The sequence below is a fragment of the Hyposmocoma kahamanoa genome, unplaced genomic scaffold, assembly GCF_003589595.1.
Source record: "Hyposmocoma kahamanoa isolate Upper Pololo Valley unplaced genomic scaffold, ASM358959v1 62, whole genome shotgun sequence".
Classification (NCBI taxonomy): Eukaryota; Metazoa; Arthropoda; class Insecta; order Lepidoptera; family Cosmopterigidae; genus Hyposmocoma; species Hyposmocoma kahamanoa.
In genome coordinates, this window is record NW_020653850.1 from 15,055,658 (window position 1) to 15,074,048 (window position 18,391).

Genomic DNA, 18,391 nt, shown 5'->3' on the forward strand with positions numbered 1-18,391 from the left:
TATTTACATAATTTGATTCAGAATTTCATGTTTTATGTTGTGATACAAATGATATATTTTTGTCTGTTAGTGCGGTAAGGGATGATATCAACTCAATATTTACTAACGACGGTGTATATTATATTTGTCTGTTGGTTCTTCACTATCTATTTAGTAGCAGTAGAGCAAGGAACTCTATTCATACTAAAGACGAGTACTGCCATCTTACCTATTTCTGCCGCCAAGCAGTAATGTGAGCATAACTGCGTTCCAGTTTTGAAAGGTAACGGTAATGGTGAAATTACAGGCACATGGGACTTGTCAACTTATGTCTCTGGGTGACAGGCGCAGTGGCAGAGGCCCTCAGATCTTTGCGATTTAAAGTTTTGGCTGGCACTACAACTGCAATGGAGAGGCGTGTCGCTTACCACCAGGCGCACGACGTGTCCTTTCCTTTACTTGGTATTCTAAATTAACTTTTCCTTATCTAAATGCAATGTTTATCTTTGATCGGAGCGTTTTTGTGAATACGACTAGCTTGGTAATCATAATCTTGTAAATTTATTATTTTCTTTCAAACCTTATAAAAATAAATCAATATACATGTCTTCTCGAAATTAAAAGACCATGTTTTTTTTTTGTAACACTTTCACATAAACTCGTTGAAAGCATATTTTTCCAAGCGTCATCTGACAAGATAAGATTGCTAGATTTTATGACCGCATCAGAGGAAATAACATGTGTCAATAAGCCGTGCGCGATGGAATTTTCTGGTACTATTTTATGCTCTTACATTTATTCCACCGGGTATTCCATCAAATTTTTATAGAGAGCCCAGAATTATTCGCAAGGAACATTTTTATGGCTTCTTACCACACATATCTTTAAGACACTCGCCAACGTTTGCCAGATTAGATTTTCTTTCTGTTTTCAATGACTGATCTAGTTTTCTTGTGGATTGTGATATCTTTGATAGAGATTCGGTAAGATTTTTCTTAGAAACTATTTTTGGTTTTCGTTGGGAGTGCTATGTTACTTGTTGAAATGGATGAGTTAGAAACGGCACAAGTAAAATTTTTCTTATTTTTTTTATTCACCAATAAAAAAACAAACGAAATTTGTAGTTCTTGCAGAAAAATGGTTTATGTATGTACCTACTTGATTTTGTGCATCAAATGTCAATCTATGTAAATTACATCAAAATGTTACAAAGAAGGAGAATAGGCACAGAAAGACACATTATTTGCTTTTAAAATCTCATGGACCAAACTTATAACAGTAATAAATAAACTAAATTAGAGGCTTTAAAATCCATAACAATGTCAAAAATAAAAGTGTACATAACGAATTTTCTATTAAAAATACTCTAATTTACAACAAGAAATTCTAAGACGGGCATTCAGATATAATCATTAGGAGTTCATTGTATGTATAATTTTAATATAATATATGTCACATAAGCCTATATGTAAAAAAAATCAAAAGATTTAATAATTGCTGGTCATAAAAAATTAAAAATCAAGGCTTTGAACCAACACTTATGTAATAATAATGCAATCCTAAAGTAATCTTTCAAATTGATTATATGATGAAACAAACTACTGCTGTAACAAACTTTCACCAAGCATCAAAGGAATTTCCTTTTATAAAAACGCACTTCAATATTTTAACATGGCCCTTCATGTTCAAATATACAAATATCCTGTTTATTCACGTTTTTCTCGGAACCTCTCATGTTGTAATTCACCAACTTTTTGCTTACCTCGAGAACTAGTCCACAAGTCCACAAAGCCAAAATTGAGCAGAATAGAAACTAATGGATTTTAAATCACTTACAACTTATAATCTGTATGAAGCTGAAGGTTGAATTCCACTAATGAATACGAATAAATAACTTTTACTAACAAATAAGTCACCAAACTCGTTACGTACATAAACGGTGTGGTCTAAATAATTTTGATTGTGTTACAGTAATTTTTAAGCAAATGTTTGTTATATTACATAAGTCTATAAGTGTACAAGTTTATATACCTTAATCTGAGTTTCTAAAATTCCATTAAATATTTTTAAATTTATACACATAAGTTCAATTTTCAACTGTATTTTAATAACGGTACAATTTCCAAATTCAGAGACACAATCAAAAGATTGAAAAGGCCAAATTGCACCTCCGGGTTCCATTTAAAGCTGGTTGCGGGAAAATTCAGAACAAGTAGGTGTTAATTGATTGCTTCGTGCTTAATTTGTTTGCCAATAAAATAATTTGCTTTATCATTGATTTATGTTTATTTTTGTTATTTTTATTTCTGTGTCGGAGTAATTTTGAATAATATTTTTTTAATCATTAGTAGCCAGTAGAGCTATTTGTGAAGGAGTTCGTCCAGGGAAGTACTGCCACCTTACCTATTCTGTGTTCTGGTTTTGAAAGTATAGGCACATATCAACAGGGAACAGGGACTTGTCAACTTGGGTGACGGGCGCAGTGGTAATGCTCCTCAGATTTTGGCCATTTAAAGCTCTGAGTAGCATTGCAACTGCTATGGACTGGCGTGTCACTTACCACCAGAAGTACGGCTATTCGTCCCGTCAATTGGTATCATTAAAAAAATATTACTGTAGTTAGCGGATGACGTACACTGTCAAACGTAGGCAACAAAGCAGAGGAGGGAAATAGAATAAAGAACAACACAGAGCAACATAATATAACAACAACAACTTGAGTCACATTTCAATAAACTATCATCAAAATGTTGTGATTTACAAGCTATCTCCCAACGTTCGGGGTCATCATGGTCGACGTATTGATGTTTTGTGCACATTGTTTCTACTGTCAAAAGAATCATCAATCTTATTAAATACAGTTAGACATTGACGTTGTGAAATGCATAGGTTGTCTGTTTGCAAAGTAACTTGAACGTTATCAGGTAGGTTGAATGTATCTTTACATTCTACACTGCTAAGTAATTCAGCTCAATCCTGCCTGTATTTTTCGTGTCTACCCTGTCATGAAAATTGCCATTATTGAAGATTGTTTCTAAAGGTCTACATGTAGGTATACACTTTACTGCTTACACAGAAGAACTAAAACAGTAGGTACATAGGCAACTTAGAATTAATGTGGACAAAGGCGGCCTTATCGCTTATAGCGATCTCTTCCAGACAACCTTTGAGGTAGAGAAAAGCTAATGCAGGAGCGGGAGACGTAGTGTGCAACGGCAAAATTTGAAATGTATAAATATAAAATGATATTATATTATTATCACATAATAAATAACGATATTACAGTGTACCTACATAAATATTTTTTTTTTCATTTATTTTCCAACACAAAATATGTAAATATACTTAAAGAAACTTATAGTAATCAATATTTACAAGTTGTAGACGAGGACCGTGACAGGAGGTATTAAGTATTGTTCATAATAATAAGTTATCTTTAGCTGTTTTCTAATGAACTATGAAAAACTCTAATTGAAAGTCTTGTTATTATATATTTAGCCTGGTTCTACCGCTGGGCAAAGCTTCTCCTCATTTTTTCAATTGATCTAGGTTTTGAACAAGTTCCGGCCAGTCCTTTAAAAAGGAGTTCAAATCATCCCGTTATCGCCGACGAGGTCAGCTGCTCCGTTTTGAGCTGTGGGCTTCCATTACGTGGTCGACTTGGTCCATAATTCACTCACAACTTACTAAAGGAGTAATTTAATTATATAATTAATCAACATCAATAATCAACTGCCTCCGTGGCTGAATGGTTACCATGCTGGACTGCCATGCACAGGTCCCGGGTTCGATTACCCGGCCGGGAGAAATATTTATATGTTCTACAATTATTTCTCTTGTACATCTTAGTACACTTTGTACTTGTCTATGTGTGTGTCCATGGCACTCGCGATACAAGATTTCCCTAGTGCGGGGCTCTAAAAAAACGTTGAATAAATTTTAAACTTCTTTTAAACCGACTTCTAAGAGCGGTAACAAGTGCTTATTCGCTGAGACCTCGAGATACAAGGATTCCTATATTGATAGACTGTAATAACCATTGTCATATCAGATGACAACATGATCAAAATTTTACAATCGTTAATAATAATCGTAAATGTTAAGTGATCGTTTATTAAATATTAAAAATGGAAATTTTGACGACTCTCAAATTGTGCGTAATCAATGAGTAAATTATTCAAGCGATTTTATTAATAATAACGCACACTCTAATAAGTAGGATTTTAATATCGATTCTATAATTGAGAGGGATTTGTTGAAATAAACCTAACCTGCGTACATTAACGTTTGTAAACGTATCTATAAACTTTAATGTATTTAAAGTCTCGCATACTTGCCAATACCAGTTGTATTACTCGGTAAGTCTATTAAAAGATATTTAGGTTGTTGCATTGTGAATACGGTGTGAAGCGAGAATGTACTAATAGCTTTTGCTGTTACATACGCAATACAATGTAGATAACATTGGAAGATGTTTCTCACGGCAATTGTTTCATAAATAACTAATAAGTAATTATCAATATCTCTTGCTTCTTTCTTTGGGTGATAATTTCGTCTCGAGAAAAACTAAATTATTAAGAAATTTTGTGATTTCTTAATGTGATCATTTCACCACTAAGCCCCGACAGATCGATTCAGAAAATAAATGCAGTTAAATTGTTTAAATTATTGGGGTAAAAGGCGATTTTGCCTTACCGGTGACTATAAATTCAAACACTCTTGCGGATAAAAGTATAAAGTTCCTACTTTAATGGAAGTAACAAATTTAGAACCTTTCTATTTATTAAAAAAAGATATTAGGAGGACACGTATTCATTATTCATACGTCTTGTAAAGTTTGTAAATACATAAGCTGCTTCAAACGAAAAACTGTTTTTTTTTTTAGACTGGACATTTTGCATAGGATTTTTTTGTATTTGGTCGCTAATGGCTTTGACTGCGCCTTCGGACAAAAGGGCGAGCTGAAGTTATAAAATTTGAATAGCGGAATTGAGGGCATTCAGGTGGTCATGGACCACTGCTCACGACAGTACAGGCCCTGTACTTTCGTTCTTCGTCCGACCTCCACCCGAAGCAATTACTGTCAAAATACTCGTTCAAATTAGAAGACGCATGATCCAAATGAAGCTTCATTCTTATCATATATTGTCGTTTAGAGTAGAACAGAACAGAACAGAACAGAGCGAGCGGAGCGGAGCGGAGCAGAGCGGAGCAGAGCGGAGCAGAGCGGAACAGAGCGGAGCAGAGCGGAGCTGAGCGGAGCAGAGCGGAGCAGAGCGGAACAGACCAGAACAGAACAGAACAGAACAGAATCATTTTTTTCTGACCATGATCCATAGTATTGATAGTAATAGAGTAAATTTTTCTTACGTGCTACGGTTAGCACAATACAAACTACTTTTAACTTGATCGATTATTACTTATTTAACAGTAATTGTTACGTACAGATATCGGAAGGAGAGCCAAAGTAGACCTCTTGGACGCTTTCGCCATGAGGCTTGCTGTAGGAGAGCATTTGCGCGAAAGGAGCCTTCGCGCACGACGTACCCTTCTGTGCGTTTGACGCATCCTGGGCAAAAATCGGCGAGTCTCTCTCCGATTGACAAATTATGTCACTAGGATGGCAAGCATTTAGTGTATGCAATCGGTACAATAAGAAGAAAACCTGCACGAGTAAACGCTAAACTAAAAGTTTGTGATACACGGGCGAGTAGAACACGGGCTTCAAGGGTTTTGTTCAGATAGGATCCTTGTCAGAAGATGTTACTACCCACAATACAGACCCATTTATGCCAAATTGGGAATAAAGTTGGAAAAATGGGTTCAACATGAATTGTCCGGACTACATAGGGCGTTGTGCGTTGAAGAAGTTTCAGGTAACACTCGTATGACGTGAAGAAAAATGGATTTTATAAAATAGTCGCAAAAGATCAACAAAGTGGTTGAAACATGGCGACAAAACCAAAACAGTGCTCAAAAATAAAACTTTTGTTAACTATCGAAAAGAAAACTCTACAAGAAAGATCCAACATGGTTTCAAGCGGAGTAATCCATCATAGCTTCTTTCGATCTGGTATAATCATGACAGCTAATCGCTATTGTGAAGAAATGCGGGCGATGATGTCAAGACTCGCAGAGAAGCAACCACGAATATGAAAACGATCTTCTACACGATAACGCCAGAATGCTTATGCTGAATAAACTATTTCCACATAACAAGATTTGCAAATTGAAACTCTTTGCCACCCACCTACTGACTTCATCTGCTTCTGAGTACCATTTTTTCCTTTAGTGAGATAATTATCTGCAAGGAAAGCAATTTACTTCCTTAGTGAAGCAGTTGAAAATGAGTTCCAAGATTTTGTGAATTTCCGTTACCCACTTATCCACCTCAAAGGAACAAATAAGGTTCCAACAAAATTTTGTAAGTGTATTAATAGAAAAGGGTGAATATTTCGACGAAATAAATTTTGTTTTGTAAAACATTTTCATTTTGATGCAATTGTAATGTACGGAACGGCAATTTCATAGTTTAAATTCTATTATATATAATACAGCACATAATTGAAACAAAAATATTGTAGGAAATTGATCAAAAAGGTTTTCTCATAATGGATTTATCATATAGGAGTCAAATTTAAAAAGGTAGTGAAATAACATCAAGCGAACTCACTTAATTTTTTTTCTACACTTTAAGACCTCAATTTAAACGAAAATACCTAGAATTGACACTGGTAATCAAATTAAACATAATGCAAAATTTAAAGTCGGCAACAGTACAATTTTTTTTGTATGATACTAAGTGATGGGACGAACAAGTGCGCTTGATAGTAAACGACATGCCTGTCCATAATAGTTGCAGTGCCACTCAGAGCTTTAAATGGCAAAGATCTGAGCTGAACTGCCTCTACGCTACTCTGAGATATAAGTTGAAAAGTCCCATGTGCCTGTAATTTCACCAGCACCCTTACCCTTCAAAATCGGAACGCAGTAATTCAAATTACTGCTTGGCGGCAGGAATAGGTAAGGTGGCAATACTAACCTGGACGAACTCTTTCACAAGGAGCTCTACTGCTACTGAAATTGAGAAGAGTCTAGCGATTAGGTACAATACATGAGCTTTTTTAAAAAGAATATAATAATTCTGTAATTACATTCACTATTTAAAAGTCAAGGACTGTCCTTGAAAACGTCTACCACTAACTCAACGCTTCATCCATTACTCTCCCATCACTTATTGACTAAACGTCCGGGTAGAAACTCAGTAAGTCTATATACATTACCTCAACAGCGTATGAAAATTTCGAAACCAGTCTCAGACTCTCAAGTGTATTTACACGCCAATTACTTTCACAGGCGGCCGCAGTAATCGATGTTCCATTGTGTTCAGTCTGCAATGGACCAGTGATTCGGGTTTAGGGCCAGTCCACACTTACGCTGTGTCCTTCAATGTCGAAGATGTGACAACAGTCGAGTTATTAATGCCCCCGCCAAGGTGCTTGTCGGTGATTCGAAATTTTAAAAAGTAGGAATGCATCCATTGGGATGTAACGCTTACTTCAATCATTAAAATCGAATGTAAAGTTTGAAATTTATTTGGCGCGTGCACGAGATAAATGTATATCTAATCTTTGTACTCTGCTTTCAGTTACATGCTGTAAAAGTAGGTAGTAGTTAATGTTTTGTCAACTATTTACTACGTCATAGACTGTACGTTTTACGTATAGTTCAGAACCGAACAAAGGCCGCTTGACAATATGGGAAATGACGCCTTAAATAAATGTAAATAAAAAATCATCTTAATGGATGCTCAGATAACGGACAGCGCCCATCGTCCAACTACAATCATTCCGACACCACGTGTCGTCCAATACAACAACGACGCGAGACACGACGCAAGACAATTATGTACGGTGCCGCCGATTCGCGATGCTTCTTTTTGTTCTAGTGTGTGTCGCCCTTTAGCCAACTTTGTAGCTTTTGCTGACGATTTGTAAATCCGTTGTAAGAAAGCTATGTTAGGTTTTATTAGCCATGAATAGTAATTCTTCTTCTCCTATTGTCTCAAAAAAAAATGTTCATTCTGATATTTACGAGCGAGTACGTGTGAATGTTTAATGCAATAATCTAGAATACAAAAACAGAGTTTTGAAACTTTCGTAGATAACTATTTTGAACAAATAGTGAACAAATTTAATTTTTGAGTGTTAATTGCCGTTATAAATTTTTATCGGAGCTGGTATTTTAAACAAAACGAAAATTTTATTAAAATGCTATTTTCTGATTTCAGTACTACAAAGTTTCACAAAACGTTTTCGCTTTGAGATAAAATAGAATATTCTAAGCTTATGCAGAAATTGTTGTTTTGATGCGTTCTATTGTTTCGCAGATTCACAATGAAATTCGACATGTGATTGTTTCGATTCATATTCGCTCGCTTTTATTAGAATTCCTCTTATTTGTTGCCACCATTTTTTGCGTCTCGACACGCCTCGTTTTAAAATCCAATTTATTTTTATTTGTTCGTCATTTCAGACGCCGACTCGTTTGGTGCACGTCTGGAGAGGCGAGTTTGAGATATGTTGGTATGCTCGCAAAAATCCAGAGTCTAACAGCCTCTAGAATTTTGTTGTTGCTTTTTGAGATATTCTGTGGCCGTGTTAACAAGATGAAAAGTATTTTTTTTGGGAAATCTTTAACTAATTGCATTCTTTCACAAGATGTTCGATTTTGATATGATTTTATTTTCTTGTTATTAGTTATTCTAAATTATTTAATAATAATAACGCGCACACTCTTAGCCCCGCACTACGTAATCTACAAATTACATCGAATTGCATCGAACTCGGGACCTCGGTGTGGTAGACCAGCATGGTGGCCGTTCGGGCAACGGAGGCAGTATTGAGTTCTAGTTTTATAGTGTAACAACTGCTACTTTTTTTAAAAAAGCGGCAAGTCGACAGTATTTTTTGGTTTTATGTTATGCAATTACCCCGACGTTTATGAATGTACCTCAGTGATCCCATTTAGATTTAAAGAAAATATTCCTCCTCAAAGGTTGGTAAATTAGGGGATGAATCCAGTGTATTGGACTTCGCCCACTTCCCATTAAACGATTTCAGTGAAACATGGCAAATAGATACATTTTACAAATTTATTTCATCATTCTACAAACTTTTGAGTTCAGGATTTTTGTAAAAAAATTACAAATAAAAGAAATAAATAAATAAATTGTACATTTTATCATTGCAAGCTGCGTTGGGCCTCTCCGATGTGTTTTTTTTTATTTTTGTTTTATCCTGTTTTTATTTTTAGTTGCATTTTAAATTATATTTACTTCTACCTACTATTTCTACTTCTAACTATACTCTATAATGACCATATCTAACATGCGCAAGCTCATTAAGGGGATCGAAGTTTGTTTTTTCCTCATTTATGGCAAAACATGTTCCACATCGCATCTACCACAAATGTGGTGATTCCATAATGCTAGTCATACATCTTAAGTGAGTTAAACGTGTTTAAAGATGCGAATAACTCACACAAACTTGTCAGGTAGGAATTGTGGTTCAAATTAAATAACTTTAGTCGTAGCATCGGGAAGACTGCTGCAAAATTTGAGAGCTTCTTTTGAAAGTGTAGGAAATATGGTATGGTACTTACATGTGAACCACAGCGTCAATTCCTGCACGCTTATTTCTGTACCATTACTACCTACCTTATAATTTGTTTATTCTATGTTCACATATATTATATTGGTATAAGCTTTTGTGGCCCCGTGTACATCAAAATGTATATTACAGGTGAAGTGACTCAGACCATGATAATATTATTCCTTTGATCACGTAAACGCGTAATGTACATTAAAATGTCTCCTATAACTATAACTGTCTCCGTGGCTGAACGGTTACTAAGCTGAAATTATACACAGAGCTCCCGGGTTCGATTCCCGGGTCGGGAGAAATTTTGTATGCCCTACATTAATTTCTCTCGTGCGTTTGGGTGTAATTTGTGGTGTCTATGTGTGTGTCCATGGCGATACAATGTTTCTCCAGTGCGGGGCTATGAGTGTGAGAGGTAAATAAATATTGAAAATGTTGCAGTCAAATTTATTAATAAGTAATAGAAAAATAAGTTTTTCGTACAAAACTGAGAGCATACTTGCTTGGGTCTAGCGCATATAATTATATTTAAAACTTTTTTACTTTACATTGGGCGTTGAGCGCTTTTCCTATTAGAATTTGCTGAGCCTTAAATTTAATAGTAATTACCTTCGAGCTAGGGAACCTGAAAACCTAAGACATAGATATCTTTTTTTATGATACTAAGGGATCATCAAATCGTACGCCTAGTGGTAAGCAAAACACTTGTACATAGCAGCTACAGTGCCACTCAGAGCTTTAATTCGCAAAACATTGAGGGTGCTCGTACCATGCGCCTGTAATTTCACCAGCACTCTTACTCTTCAAAATTGGAACACAGCAATGCTCACATTACCGTTTGGCGGCAGAAATAGGTATGATCAGTACTTCCCTGGACGAACTCTTTCACAAGGAGCTCTACTGCTAGTAAATCTATTATCTACTTTAGATTCCGATTTGCTGTAGATTTTGTCACTTTGAAAATTAATATCTGCCCCCGTGGCCGAACGGTTACCATGGCGGACCGCCACCCAGGGTCCCCAGGTTCGATTCCCTGTCCGGGAGACATATTTGTATTTGCCAAAATTTATTTTTCACGTGAGTTTGGGTATAATTTGTGGTTGTTTGTGTGTATCCATGGCACCCGCGACACAAGGCGCGGGTTAGTAGTTAGTGCGGGGCTATGTTGAGTGTGTGATTATTAATATTGTATTATTATATCTGTTTTTGTATCAACAATTGTAACGGAAATTTGTAGAGAAAGAAATAAATTTCTTTTTTTTTCGACTATCAACTAACTAACCTAACTTGTGGTTAGTTTGTGTCGAGTTAATTAACCTGCTAACGTTGGTAGGTTTTGCGAAAAAGCTCTCAGTTGCTGAAATGAAGACAAGTTTTATAGTATTTCACAATAACAATTTAACATGTTAACGCAATGTTTGCTTTACCATTTCTATTCGCGTCCAAATGAGATTAACGGCGAATCTCAACGCTTTAAATCACCAAGTGGTCGTAAAAAACACCTGTCGCTCCCGTGAATTCCGAGTACCTAACTTCTGTAGCCGGAATCACCATAGTTTCTGTAACCTTTACTATTAGGATGTTTGTATTATTGTCTCTAATTTGAAAACACTGAAAGAAGAGTTTACATATTTTTATTTTATTTGCAAACGATGTTATAGATGCATTACACTGGTAATTGCTAAGTACAAACACACCCATTTGGGGTTTAGCAAAAAATGAATACACTCTAATAATTAACAAAAAAAACATAGAATTCAAATACTTTCACAAAATTAACACGAAAGTGTACTGTTACATTATGAAAGAGTTTCTTCTTATCTTAAACTAATGCTTTAGGCAGAGCTAATTTGGAGAAAGAGGTTAATCGTCGAATCCGAATCGGCTGAGCAGCTTTCGGGAAGCTCCGTGATGTCTTTTCGTTCGCCATACCGCAGTCCTTGAAGACAAAGATCGAGCAGTGCGTGTTGCCAGCGAAGACGGCTACGGCTTTGCGACGTGGTCACTAACTATGGGCTTTATAAAAAAGCTTAAAGTCACTCAATGAGCTACGGAGCGAGCGATGCTCGGCATTTCTTTACTTTTTGATCGAATTAAGAATGAGGAGATCCGTAGAAGAACGAAAGTCACCGACTTAGCTCAAAGGATTAGCAAGTTGAAGTGGCAGTGGGCAGTGCACATAGCTTGCAGAACTCACAGCCGTTGGGGAAAGGTTCTTGAATAGAAATCGCAAACCGGAAGGCGTTCAGTGGGACGGCCCCTATTAGATGGACGAATGACCTGGTAAGGGCAGCGGGTAACCGATGGATGCACGTCGTCGAGTAAATTGATAAAGCAGTGTTAACACATTGTATTAGAGTGTATTTTGCATTGCAAACATTGTTTTAAGAAGTACTTAAGATTAGTGCTAGTGAACAAGCGTTCACCAGATCTTTCACATCATCTTATAGGAGAGTCCACGAAGTCTCTCACAAGTTTTTGTTTTGTTGGATGTACTAAACAGTTTACATTCATAGGAAATGAAACTATTTTTCCGGATTTATATCGCGTATATTTGTTTTTTTAAACAAACCGACGTGTCGGGCCCTTTACAGGTCCCATGGGTCACGGTTGACTGAGGTGGTACAGGCTTCAACCAGTTATGTCTAATATTAATGCAAACTACCCTATTTTTTCACCATAGTTACAATAGTTATTAATTAAATACCTTATTTTTAAATTTACGAAGAAAACATTCCAATTTACGCTACATTAAGTTTTACAAATTGTTTTATTGAATTAATTTTTATTAAGTTCAATTTATTATTAATTAATAATACAAATTAGAATAAACTATAACATATTAATTAGTACTGCAGTCTTATGTCTGTTTGGTGAAACCACCAACAGTCGAGCGAAGACCTGCCACTTTACCTTACGTGAGAGGTGTTACAGACAAGATCGGATTCGGAGATCTATTTCAAGCCCCTGAGGAAGATTTCTCAGTTCCTGAGACCCGTGAAATGTAACATTCCCTTCCCTTACAGGATACAGGAGTTTACAAGTTTGACTGTGAATGCGGCCTCTCTTATATTGGACAAACGAAGCGAAGTATTAGTATCCGCGTCAAAGAACATATAGCCGATGTCAAACATCGTCGCGTAATCAAGTCTGTAGCATGTCATGGCTAAACCTACACATTCAATGAAGTTTGACAAACCCCAGGTCCTTGTAAAAGAAGTCCGTTATCTACCCTGGATGCTGCGAGAGGCCATTGAAATTAAAAAAAACACCCTAATTTCAACACGAAAGATGGTTTCTCCGTACCACCAGTTTGGGATCCAGTATTTCCTTTGATCACAAATCCCAAACAGACATGACTGCAGTACTAATTAAAGTACGAATAATTTGGCCAAAAACATACGTACATAATATATTATGTAAGTACGAATAATTTGGCCAAAAAACAATTTTTTAGGTTTTCGCGATTCTATAAACTAACTGGCTGATTGAAATGACTTGAGACCTGTAAAAAGCCTGAAATGTTGTATTTATTTCTGCCGCTAACCAGTAATATGAGCATTACAGCGTTTCGGTTTTGAAGGGTAAGGGTGCTAGTGAAATTACAGGCACATGCGACTTTTCAACTTATGTCTCAGGGTAAGGGGCGCAGTGACATTGCCTCTCAGATCTTTGCGATTTAAAGCTTGTTGCAAAGTTTTGGACAGGCCGGTCGCTAACGACCAGGTGCACGGCTTGTTCATCCCGTCACTTGGTATAAAAATAAAAAATTACTACATACATAAGCTGCGAAATATCTTCATATTTCGTCTTAGATTCTGCTCTGCTAAATAAGTGTTACATAATACTCGTATATTTCAAACTAACCGCTAAATAATAAGCTGTTAAATTCCCAAGACGCTTATTGCAATAATATCCGTCGTTTATTTCAGCGTAGCCTATATAGAGTGCTATAAATTAAATGTGTGTGCCATCGGAGTCTCCAAATACAAGACGTTGGAAGCCAGCCCGACCTTAATACCGGTCTAAGAACTATAGTTGATGGAGTTAAGTAGAGCGGGGAGCAAGAAACTGTGAGCAAAATGGACTAACAATTTGTTTAGGTATTATGACTTCACTTAGCGAAAGAGCTCAAACTAAAGTTTATAACACAGTCATTAAATATAGATATAATTTCGTACACAACGATGTCTCGTGTCTCAAATAATTAAATGTGAACGTACATTTTAGGTACCTTCAAAGACATCGCGTCACATTCGCTCTGAATATTAAAAGTATTTTATTTTTAATAAAATGTGTAAGTGCGCACTTGACCTCCATCTCACCTGGTGGTAGGTCGACTATGAAGCATGCGCACCTAAATAATGCATATTCACTGTTACCTTGAAAAGTCCCATTTCATAGCATTCAGGGAATAAGTCTGCAGGCAGGGAATTTCACTCCATAGCCGTTCGCCATATAAATGTGGAAGCGTAACGCTTCGTGTAATACTACTAGGTACTAGGTGCTCGTTTCTACCTCCACATTCATAAGGCGAACGGCTATGGAATGGAATTCCCTGCATGTAGACTTATTCCCTGAACGATACAACTTGAGCTTTTCCAAGGCGAGAGTGAATAGGCATTATTTCGGTGTGCATGCTTTATCATCGCCTTCAACGTCACTTTCTATCAGGTGAGATGGAAGTCAAAGCGCAATAATAATAAAAAAAAACAGTTGCAGTACCGCTTCTTGTGACAGAATTCGCCCAGAAACACCACTGCCGCTATAGGTTCCTATTTCTGCCGCCACGTAATAACGTGTGTATAAGCGTTGATTCATATTGCGGAGACGCTGTGTGACGCGGCGCGGCGCTGCATTAAAGCAAGCAATGCAACATAAACTTTGTCCTCAACAAAATAAGGCAACATTTCATTAAACAAACTCATGGAAACGAAGCTGCATCAAGCGGCGGCGGGCTGCAGAGAGCTGCGGCGGGTGCACTTTATAAAATGCAATATACTATGGAACATATTCTTTATTAAATAAAGTATAGGTATACAATTTTGAAGGAATGAATAGATGATTATAAATCAATCAAAAAAATAATAAATGATTAATCAACTTAATTTCAATCGATTTCTGTGCCAGATTTGCAGAATAACAATGGTAGAATTCCAACCACGCTATAATTCACATTTTGTTCGTTGAACACACTTGTTATTAATTAAAATAGTACCGCGAGTTCATTATAATTTCGAGTTCTGTTTAACGTGGCACATTTGTCGTGCTACACATTTAGTGGTTAACCGTTTTTGTTGGAGTTTAATTGCCGAAGCCACAATTTCAATTCTACGTATTTTTAGACTAATTTCTTTTCTAAATCGTACCTACATCTTTTTTTTTTAATTTTTTTAATGTATCATTTTACGTTTTTTTTTTAGGTAGATTAATATTAGATGTTAATATTCAAGATTACAACTTGTAAAATTTAAAAATAAAATTACAGACAATAAACCGGAATATGTACCTGCAAAGTGATTTCAGAGTGTTCTTAAGTTAATGATAGTTAAGAGGTAGGAAGCGGTTAACGTTCCACCTATAAAAGCTTTCCTACAAATTGAGGTGTAACGACAGCACCACTGGTAATTCTTTTTGCTGAATGCTTAAGGTAAGAGTTAGGCTAAGAGAGCATTTAGTTAAGGTTCTTAATTTTCTTCGTTTTTACTCAGAAAATGGAAGTGTATAAAATTACGTCAGTCAGAGTATGAGAGGCAAGTTAGTTTTGTCTTTATTGAGGAACTTACTTAGTCCCATTTATGCTATACGATACTGGTGGTATTATTTTCCATGTTTGCTCTTCCGTAAGTATTTTTAACAAAATCACTATATATCTTGCTAAATATTTTCAGCTTAGTCAGTTGACTCTTTAATAAACAAATTAATACTGTATGAAACCCTGTATAGCGGGCGCCATTAACACTCACATAAACAACCACAAATTCCATCCAAACTCACGAGAGAAATAAATGTAGGCCGTACAAATATTTCTCCCGGCCCGGGAATCGAACCTGGGTCTTGGCAGACCAGCATGGTAACCGTTCGGCCACGGATGCAGTTGCTTGTTGATTGAACACACACAAGTAAAAATTCCTTTGACCCGACTGGACTCGAAGCAGCGACTGTCACCTCAACGTGGCTACCGCTCTGTCACCTGAGGTATGGATCGAGCCAGCAGATCTTACCAGTTTTTATATGTGCCTGTTACGGATGTTGTTAACGGTTTTACGGTTAAACGGCTTCTTTACCTTTAAGAATTTATGAAAGTGTCTTCACTATATTTTAATGCTTAAACCCAATGAAAAGATCTGCAACAAACGCGCAAAGAATTCTTTAGGGTGCGTAGAGATCTAGCGAATACATCGCAAATGCGCCTGTTTGCGATGGGTTCGCGATCTGCACACGTGCATTATGGTGAGCGATCTATTTGCGTGCCGTTCGCGCGCCACATATTTTAACATGTGTTTAACTGTACACATGCAGCACGTGAGCAGCGCGCATGCAGTATACGTGTAGTGTGCGCGCGGCGCACATGCAGCGTGTTCGCGGCGCATTGGCCAGACCTGTACGCAAACTAAGATCTGCTAACTCAGTCTGTAGCTCAGTTGGTTAAGAGCAGTGACCGGGTATGACAACTAAGCATCACAAAATAAGCTGAGTCCAGTCAGATCGTAGGAATTTTTCTTTGTGTTGTAATCTTTGATAATAATAACAAACTATTGTAAATAAAGAAACTATTGGAGAGTTATCACTAAAAAAATTAATATAATGGTAGTAAAACAAATATCAATAAATAAATATTAGTACTATATTGTCACAGATTACTTAATAGTTACTACTTAACAGATACGTCACTCTCATACAAAATCGAAAATACCTACGCTTAGCCTACTAAATCTGATGAATGACACCAAGCGCTCACTACTAGGAAACAGGAACCTAAGCACGCGCACAGAGAGGTGAAAATAAGTTGCCTGCCATGTGCAGTCGTGCGGAGCCGAATATTCATAAATGAAAGAGTTGTATGAGCGCTTGTGCCGACGTCGGTACACTTAGCGTTAGGCACTTATCGCATAACCTTGAGCGAGTGACGAAGCCATGATATTGTCTAGTCTATATAAGTATCTACGAAATATCCAAGTTTAGTTCATTCAATTTCGAGTAATCAAAAAAGCTTTATCTTAGAATACTTTGGGTCAATAAAACAGGTCAAGTTTCCTAGTATCTCAAATATATTTCATAGCTTTACTTACTCTCAAGTAAGCTCAACTCGTAAAGGAATTTTTCCATAAAGTTAAAAAAAGTACTCGCATCAAAACAGAGTAGCTTAGCTTACTGTTATCGTCGAAGACCCATCACTCTGCCCGCAAAACTTAGACCTCCCTCACCGCTCGAACAGTAAAACTTTAGTGTCTGTTTAGTTTAAAAGAGCCAGTTTACGTCAGATGACTTTGAAAAGTACGTATATCTCTAGAGGTTTTGAAACGGTAAACATTATCTTTGAAGTAAATTTATTGCATTTGTTACCTTAGTAGTTGGATGAATGCTGACGGACAACAATTCAAAGACGATCCGTATCATTTTCATTTGTCTTGTACAGTGAAATATGTCTATTGAAAGAATTAGATACTTTTCCAAAATATTGTACCTAAAGAGAGGCTTAGGATTTAGTTGCGGTGCACAAACGTACCATTCCTTTTCTGTGCCTCTACCACGAGTTTACTATGACAGTTGTCGCTAGCGATCGTGTAAATTACTGTATGAAAAATTATACAAAATCTCTAGCGGTCATAAGAAGAAACAACATTTTGTATACAAACATTTTACGCGGTCGCTAGCGATGGTCTCATGGTAGAGGCAATGTATGTCTGGCGCCCCAGAGCAACAATCGGCGAGTACCTTACACCGATTGGCAAATCCCTCCACCACGACTTACCGCATTACAGTGTATGTCACCTATACGATAAGAAGAAGAAGAATTTTAGACCACGCAAATGCGGGCTGGGTGGGGTCTTTACATGTTCCTGCGGGTTGTGATCTTCTTCAACATGCAGGTATGTTAGGTATTGCTACTAAATATTCAGAAATATATTTCATTTTTTTTCTATGATGTGGAAATGCTTTATGTGCAATGAACCAGGGGAAGCTCAGGGTCTATATGAGACTAACACTCCAGTAGGGGGAGTACCCACTAAAACCCCCTCGCCTTACCTTCATGACCAGATGTTGTGAGCGTAGTGGGATCCCGAAGATACAACACAACGACGCCCTTGGCCGCTCTGGTTTTCATCAGGGTTTCCGCGCCAGAGAAGGGAGTTTTTATTCGTAACACGAAAAATAATAACTTTTGGAATATGCAAGGAAAGTCTTTTAATATAAAACTATCCCAAGTGACTTAGTTACAAATTTCTGATATCAAAATATTAAAATTGTCTACAATTCTTTTACCTAGGATAGATACGGGCAACTAAGTTATACATCTGTACCCAAGCTTGTTGTAAAAGTAATTTTTAGAAAAAGTCCCCTAAAACAGACAACCCAGTTTTTAACATTTACATATAGAACCCTAAAAGCAAGAAAATGGCAGAAAGCGTAGAAGATAACTTTAAAAGAAAGCTTTCCGAAGTGCTCATTACGGATATCTAGGACGTCCTTTCGGAGTCATAAAGGCAATTGCTTTACATTTTCTTTCCTTTAACTTTGAAAATTGT